Genomic DNA, 7,807 nt, shown 5'->3' on the forward strand with positions numbered 1-7,807 from the left:
TTACGTTCTGGATGGCGCGACGAGTTTTACACGCGGTTGACGTCGGCCGCTCTGTACAATGTTTACGTTGCCATAGTAACCATAGATGTAATCGACCGTCATTGGTTACAAAAATATAGAAAATATAAAAATGTATGGGTATTTATATATATACGTATATATATGTATGTAAATATGTATATATATATATTTACGTATGTATATATGTATATATATGTGTACGGCCGCGTGTACATACATTACGCGTGTATATCCAAAATGTATACGATTTTTAATACATTTTATTATTATTTAATTTCCCTGCGTCAATTGCTTCCTATATCCTTCTTTCGACAACAGCGACTTTTGCGACTTTTCTCGTTTGTTTTTCTCATTCCAGTTTTCTTTGCGCTTTCTTCGGCGCGACATCGAAAGGCATAATGTATCGACAACTCGTGTCTCGCAAATAAATCTGCGTTCTCATCGCTGTCGGGTGATTATCGCCAAGAACAATGATTTACATTTATTTTTAAGCTGTAAATATTTCTTTACGTGCAATTTCTCTCCCGTAATATTTTCTTTATTTTTTTCCCAATCGTTCGTTTGCGACGTGAAATCTTTGTTCAAATGAATATATAATTGCCTTCCATGTTACAGCACCTATCGCAATTATTTTAGTAGTCACGCAGAGTCTTTATTTTGCACGCAGCGTTAAATAAATTTTAGTCTATCTGATGTACCTTACATTAAAAAGGAAATGCTCAGATTCTCTTATTCAATTTACGAAGTTACGTCGCATCGCTGCCATTGCACAAAGTTTTGTATTCCTCGAGCAACCTTGGCGATAAGAAGACAACGACTGCATTGGGCACATCGCCAGCCAAGTCGGGGGGGGGGGGGAGTGAACCACCCCCGTAACGTGAGTCACCGTGTAATGGGGCTGAAGAGGAAGAAGACGGCTGGCAGAAGGGGTGGGGTTCGAATTTATGGTTCGCTCCGAGGGTTATGCGTTTGCAGTCTGGCTACTTGGGCCAAGAGATAAAGATCTGTCCCGTATAGTCGCTCGTAATTGTTGTTGTATCAACCGATCGAGTTACGCGTCGCTTCTAATTGGATCGTCACAACATCGTCGTACACGAAAAGCGTCGCTGCGAGACGAAACATCGACCGTCGTCGCAGGACCGCTCTGAAGGAACGCGCTCGTTGCGTCACGAAATTTAATGTCCAATTAATTAAGCGAAACTGCTCGAGATACTCGAGCTGTTTATGTGAAATTATTGAACGATCTTTCTGAATCATTGACGGCGACAGTAAGCTAGAAATACAATCAGCTTTTAGTCATCTTTGGTCAAAGTGCGATCTACATCTGGCTAAACAAGTAATCTAATTTGCTTATTTTTAAGAACATCTAAGATTCATTTAATAATATTTTAACAAAGTCTGGAAGTCAATTACAGCAACCGACAATTATACATTCGTAATGATTTGAGTTCTAGGCTGCTCTCCACCGAGAGACGGCACGGAATTAAAACAACAGCGCGAGATCAATTTTTAATTTGGTTTTATGGTAGAAACTCGGGAAATTTAATATAAAATTTTTACAACCAGTTCTAGAGTGGAGTATTAGTAATTAACAATGTGTGCGCAGCTATTTCGAGCGCGGTCTGAGCCGCACTTGCGACATCGAAATGCTCTTTATTTCTTTCGATGACTAGTCCATCCGATATAGCTCGCTCCTCCGTTAATAATTAATCTAAATTGCGAGCCGCGGGACGAACGTTTATCGCGCTTCGTTATTGAAATAAACCCGTACCGTCGTCGCCGCAATCTCGACCGGCAGGACGCGAATGATTATTGTTCGAGAGAGAAAGACGTCGCATAATAGCGCTATATCGACTCCGCGGAGTCATAAAATTGAGATTTCATTGGCGGTATCGGATATCGGCCGACCGTTGTGTTTGCATTCGTACATTCATTACGTATACATGCACGTATGTAAAAGGTAAACCACACACATACACATTGCTGTTCTTTTCATTTACAAATTGATCGAGTAAGAAATCGATTTTTTTCACAAGAATAAAAAATCTGTGTAATCGTTTGAAAGTATAAGATATTGAAATTGATAAATCTTTAATTACAAGTCGTTAATTACATACGTTAAAAGTACGAATTAAAACACACACACACACCCACAGCAATTATATTAACTTCATTCAACATTAAGATTCGTAATAAGATTTATCGACCAAGGTATTTTTTATTAGAGTTGTAACAAATTAGAGCCGTCCATGAAACTTTTATCAAAGAGAATTCTTTTCAAGATCGGCAAAAAGTTTATAGCATACTTACGTCTGAAATACCTCATATACTATTCCAGGGCACACAAGCAACTCCTGTCTCGATGGCAAAGGTCGCGCGCGGCCGCCGCGATAGCGCCGATTTGATTTGTATTTCTCCGAGGAATCAATCTCTCCATGCTAATAATATACAGAGAGTAATGATACAACTGGAGTGTGCAATATGATTCTTTAAAGGTTCGACCTCGCGTCGACCCGAATCGACGATCGATTGAAAACAACGTCGCGTTCTCATGTTCGTGCCGTTCGCATATAATCTAGATTGCTGAAAAACGATACACGTCTCGATGCCTTCCGACGAAAAAAATCTTTCTAAATTAGATCAGCCGAACACATTAATCCCCGCTGCAATTGTGAGAAAGGATTGGCAGCCGCTGATCCCTCATGATTAATTCAGTCTGGAAGTGATTAAACAGGGAGGACAGTCCCCGTCTGTTTCTTGAACGTAGGTTGGCAACCAACTTCTCCGTATTACCATAAGATCGCATCAATTAAATAATTATTTCCATTTGTCTCTTATGCGACGTAGAAGATAAGCATATAGAAATCATTCAGCGCATTATGTGAAAAATAGTATTTGAGAATCATTAAAATATGTTATTATGATTTTAGAAATATATTTATTTTTACTTAAATATGAATTTAGATTTCTCAATTATATTTATCACATTGACACGTCAAATGACAAATTCAGTTTCACTGAGTAAACTTTAGTTAAGAAAAGATAGTCAAAATTTTTTTATATAAAATTGTTAAAGTAAAAATCAACGTAGTAAAAAATATTAAACTAGAATTGTCAGCTCCTTTGTGGACATTTTTCTTACAGTAAAACGCTTCCATCAGTAATTTCCGTCGTCGAACGTTCATATTGAGTGAGTTTCCGGACACCGTTTAGGCCAGATATCGTCGCGACGTCAACGCCAACAAAGAAGAGAGATAGGACCGCGTTATTTCGGCCCTGAAATAATATCAGCCTGTCCACAAAGTCTTGACGCGTTGAAATAATATTTTCACAAGGGCGCCTGTCCGCCCGCGTCGTAACCCAAAATCCGGCAGATACAATATCGCTGTTTTTTCGACCGGTCGTCTCATCCTCGCGGAGCGCGTCACGATGCGCGCTTCGGTCACCGACGTCTCGTGGATCGATCCGCGGGAGGTAAATGCGCTCCAGATCTCGTGTTCTGGTGGAGCAGCACGAAACGGTTAACCGGAAACTGTACGGGGTAGTTCGTGCTAAACGTGTGCCGTTATATATCGTTTCAAATAAAAAATTACAGCTGTATAAAGCGCTCATATCTACAATCTACATCTGTGTGCGTGTTTATGTAATAGGATTATAATAATTTTGACTGTCCGCTCTGGCGAAGCGAAGTATAAAATAAAGCGTAACGAAGCGTATTCGCATATGCATGCGAGTTCTACGAGCGATATTTTATCGCGTGTTACATTCGTGCACGGTTACTTGAATGAGGGTGGCGACAGTTGAATGCTGTGACCCTTTCCGTGTTTCCGATATACATCTCTCTTAAATATGCTAATTTCTCTTTTTTTTTTACTTTGGAAGCGCGTGCACTCCTTCGGTGACGCATAACAAAAATGTCGCAGAGAATTATATGAGATGCAACTATTATAAGGAATAAGAATGTATTTAATTAGTATTCCAATTTGATCGTAATGCGTACGTTTTTATTATGCCTAAATTTTTGTATACATTTGTTTCCCTGCCTTTCTTGCAAATGAAAGAAAACCTTAATTGTAAAAAAAAGTATCGCTGCAATTTCTTCAAGCGTCTTTGCGAGCGAGTATCAAGATTCTGCTTTTTCATTAGAATTTATAATTATTATTAATTGTAAGTTTTTTCATACTACTATTTTTATAACATTAATTGGGTTTTACGTAACTTTTAGTTTTTTTATTCGGTTTCTTAGAGAAGAAGATATTTATTCTCGAATATATATGATAGACATTTAAGAGTCTCAAAGCGCGACAATATTAATGACATGCGCGACTGGAACTGTAATTATCGTAGCAAAGCAAAGCGTTACGAAAACATCAATCTTATTTAGAACGGGAGAACACGCTCTCTCGCTGCCAAAATTCGTGCTTAAATTTCTTTACGTGCGTCACGCTTATTAAGACCTGCTTGGAGCGGACGGCGAGAGGAACGATATAATAAAGTATATTATTCACACGCAGTCGCTCATGCGCCTCGGTGAGATGCCACGCGCATTACTTGCGCGCGGCCACATTATCGGGATGAATTTACAACGTCGTTTGGCGATCCGCACTTCGCGGGCGGACCATAACGAACCTGTTAGCGCGGAACGTAGTTACGGCGCCCACACACAGCGGAGAGGACGATTTTAGCCGGCGTCTCGGCGCGCTCGCGCGATTGCCCTTTTTCCAAATAAACCCGAAAGCCGACGGGTATGTTATGCATATTCTAGCCCCGCTTTAACGAGATTGCAGCTAAGCTAATTACGGAAAGGCCGCGCAAGACGTACTTATCGCGCGCATCCGCGCGCGTGTGTGACGAAGGCAGTGATGAAAACGATCCTTCGGCGAATGTAATCAACAACCTTCGAAGAGATCACGACGATATTCTTGCTGCTTTCAAGGCATTCCGGTATAATACTCGTTTTGAATAATCAATTCTTTGATTACGTAATTTGTTCCTGCGACATTTTATTTATCGCTGCTCAATTTTACTTTCGGATATTTAATTTTTACGATGACAGTTGACTGTAATCTGTATATCTTTACTTATTCGATTGGTAATATTTCATTGCTCGGTAATTTTGCAAATTTAATTGCGTTCCGCGGAATGTGAAAATTTGTTAATTTCAATTGTGCACAAACGTTCGTTTCTATACAATTTCGTTATCGACATTCATCCGAATCTAACGCTAGTCGCAAGCGAGGCTCGACAATCCGTTTTGTTGCCAATGATATTGATATTATATTTAATCGATCCGATATTAAATTTCGATGCTTTTGAATATTTAATTGAATGACGATACTGGATGAAACTTCAGCGCGTCCATTTTCAATCCCTTTTATCAACGGTTGTCCGCGTTCACGCCCGAAAGCAGCTCTATTTCACGCGCGATGGTCAATCGATCGTCCCGCAGCTCTCAGTTATTGGGAATAACCGCGCTGTACCGTGAGCGAATCGATGTAGACTCCGAATCGATATACTCCGCCCAACGAGAGATCATGGTTGATCAAACATAAGTAACGATATAGGACACAGAGCCGCAACAAGGTGTTCGCGTTAATTTATTTTTATTTTTAATATAGAGAGTGTGTGTTGGACAATATTTATTAAAAATAAAAATAATTTAACGCGAACACCTTGTTGCGGCTCCGTGCCCCATCGTTATTTATGTTTGATCAACCGTGATCTCTCGTTGGACGGAGTATGGAGCAGAGTAAGAGGACGTAGAAAGTTGGCGATTAGGGGTCGCCCGGTATGTGCGCGCACGTGTTTAAAAACGCTTTCGTCAACTCCGTCAGCTCATTTTTGCCAAAATATACGGAAGGGGACTCACACATCCGTTTCCGTTCGTTCGTAAAAACGTTCACCGGGCTGGGCTGCGCGATGTCGCCGCTGGGAAACGAATTCTACGGTAGTCCTTTTGTCTAGTTCCGTAGTTAAGAAAATTAGGAATAATAACGATAACATGTTAGATGAATGAAGAAAACTGCGGGATTAGATGATTGATACAACAGTCGATGTCTACATTACCGAATACGAAATATTTGTAAGATATTTAGAAACGAAAAGAAAGTCAAAAGATGGGTCAATCATAATTAAATTCGCACGGGAGATTTCGATTCAGGGTCACACTGTTCCTCGACCATTGTTGTATCCCGTCCAGTTTTTGGTAAGCTGGAGTCTTCGACTTGGAGACTCCGGCAACCGGCTGGGATTAATTCAGCCCTTCGAACACCTACGTAGAAATGGAAGACGGTAATCCGACACCCGGTTGTCAGCCCGGCAGGAAATGGTCCGGGGGACTGAGGATAAGGAGAGAGGAAGAAACGGGCGCGAGAGCAGGGAGAGCGACGAGCGATATAGCTCTCGCGCCGCGAGTATCACGAGATGAAATTCGCTCGTCGATATATTTTATTGTCGCGTGAATAAAAGAGCGACGTCTCTTCCGCGTTCGCCATACGCTCTATTTTACGACGTATTACAACGATCAATATCGACGCACCGAACCGTTGCATCTGAAGAGTGCTGTCGCGACCGGCGTTAATGCTTTCGGAGAGCGCGTTTTATTTCGCGACCCCGGCACGGCGCGAATCGAACAGCGCATTTCGAATTAGCGAGCTGGAGTCATCGTGCCGGTCAGAATTCGTACCCCCCCCCCCCCCATCACAATCGGCGGGCGATGATTGCTTTCGATTTGATCCGATTTCGAGCGGCGACAAGGATGACGACATACAGACGCGCGGAGAGAGAGAGAGAGAGAGAGAGAGAGAGAGAGAGAGAGAGAGAGAGAGAGAGAGAGAAAGAGAGAGAGAGGGAGGGAGGGTCGAGAGAGCAGCGAGGTCGGGCAGTTGCATTTGCACGCTCCATAAACGATTAATACGCTCTCTCGTCACGTCCCACGTGTCGGATGACGGCGCGCAACGCGCGCGCGAGAGAGCATACATTCCCTGCGCGAAAAACACTCTCCGCGCGAGATCGCGACCGCGCGCTCTCTCTCCGCGACAGGAAGGTCCTTCCCCCCGACTTCGCCTGTTCCAAGTGTTCCCGTGCGAATATTATGGCGTGATGGGCTCGTTCTCGGCCATGACACACTCATTGACTATGAATACCTGATATTTATCATACCTTTAATCTCCATATTCATTAAAATGACATGCATGTGTTATATGTAATTAGATTAATTATTTTATTCAAAAATATATAGTGTGGGAAAGAGAGAGAGAGAGAATGTATGTATGTGTACGTGTATGTGTATGTGTCAAATGTTACAACATTGATCTCTTTAGTTACTTATAATATTACTAATAAAAACGTAGAGAGATCAAGCATTACGTAAAAATAAAGAGTACAGAATTGATTAAAACAAAAAACATGTGATATACGAATGTAGTTTATGTAGTTTTTTTTATTTATATTAACTCGTAGTTTTATATATTTAGTATATAAAACAGTTATGTTGTATCTTCGATAATGTCAAATAACGCTGATCTTTATGATATATTTAGTTCTCTTTAATTTTTCTATATAATTGCTTTTCCAAAACACTTATCTTAAGTGTGCGAAGTTCAAAAGTTTATTTTAAGACATTTAATTAATATGTTATAATGGTTATATACCGTAATTATATTGTAAAGTTAATAATTTGAAAGTATTAAATATGTATAGAGTAGTATTCTTATCCTCATTATTCTTTTGAGCTAAAATTAAAATCGACATGCGGGATAACTCTCGCGGAAAAACATAAACAGTC

This window comes from Temnothorax americanus, unplaced genomic scaffold (assembly GCF_048541705.1).
Source record: "Temnothorax americanus isolate GAGA-0224 unplaced genomic scaffold, ASM4854170v1 Scaffold46, whole genome shotgun sequence".
Taxonomy (NCBI): Eukaryota; Metazoa; Arthropoda; class Insecta; order Hymenoptera; family Formicidae; genus Temnothorax; species Temnothorax americanus.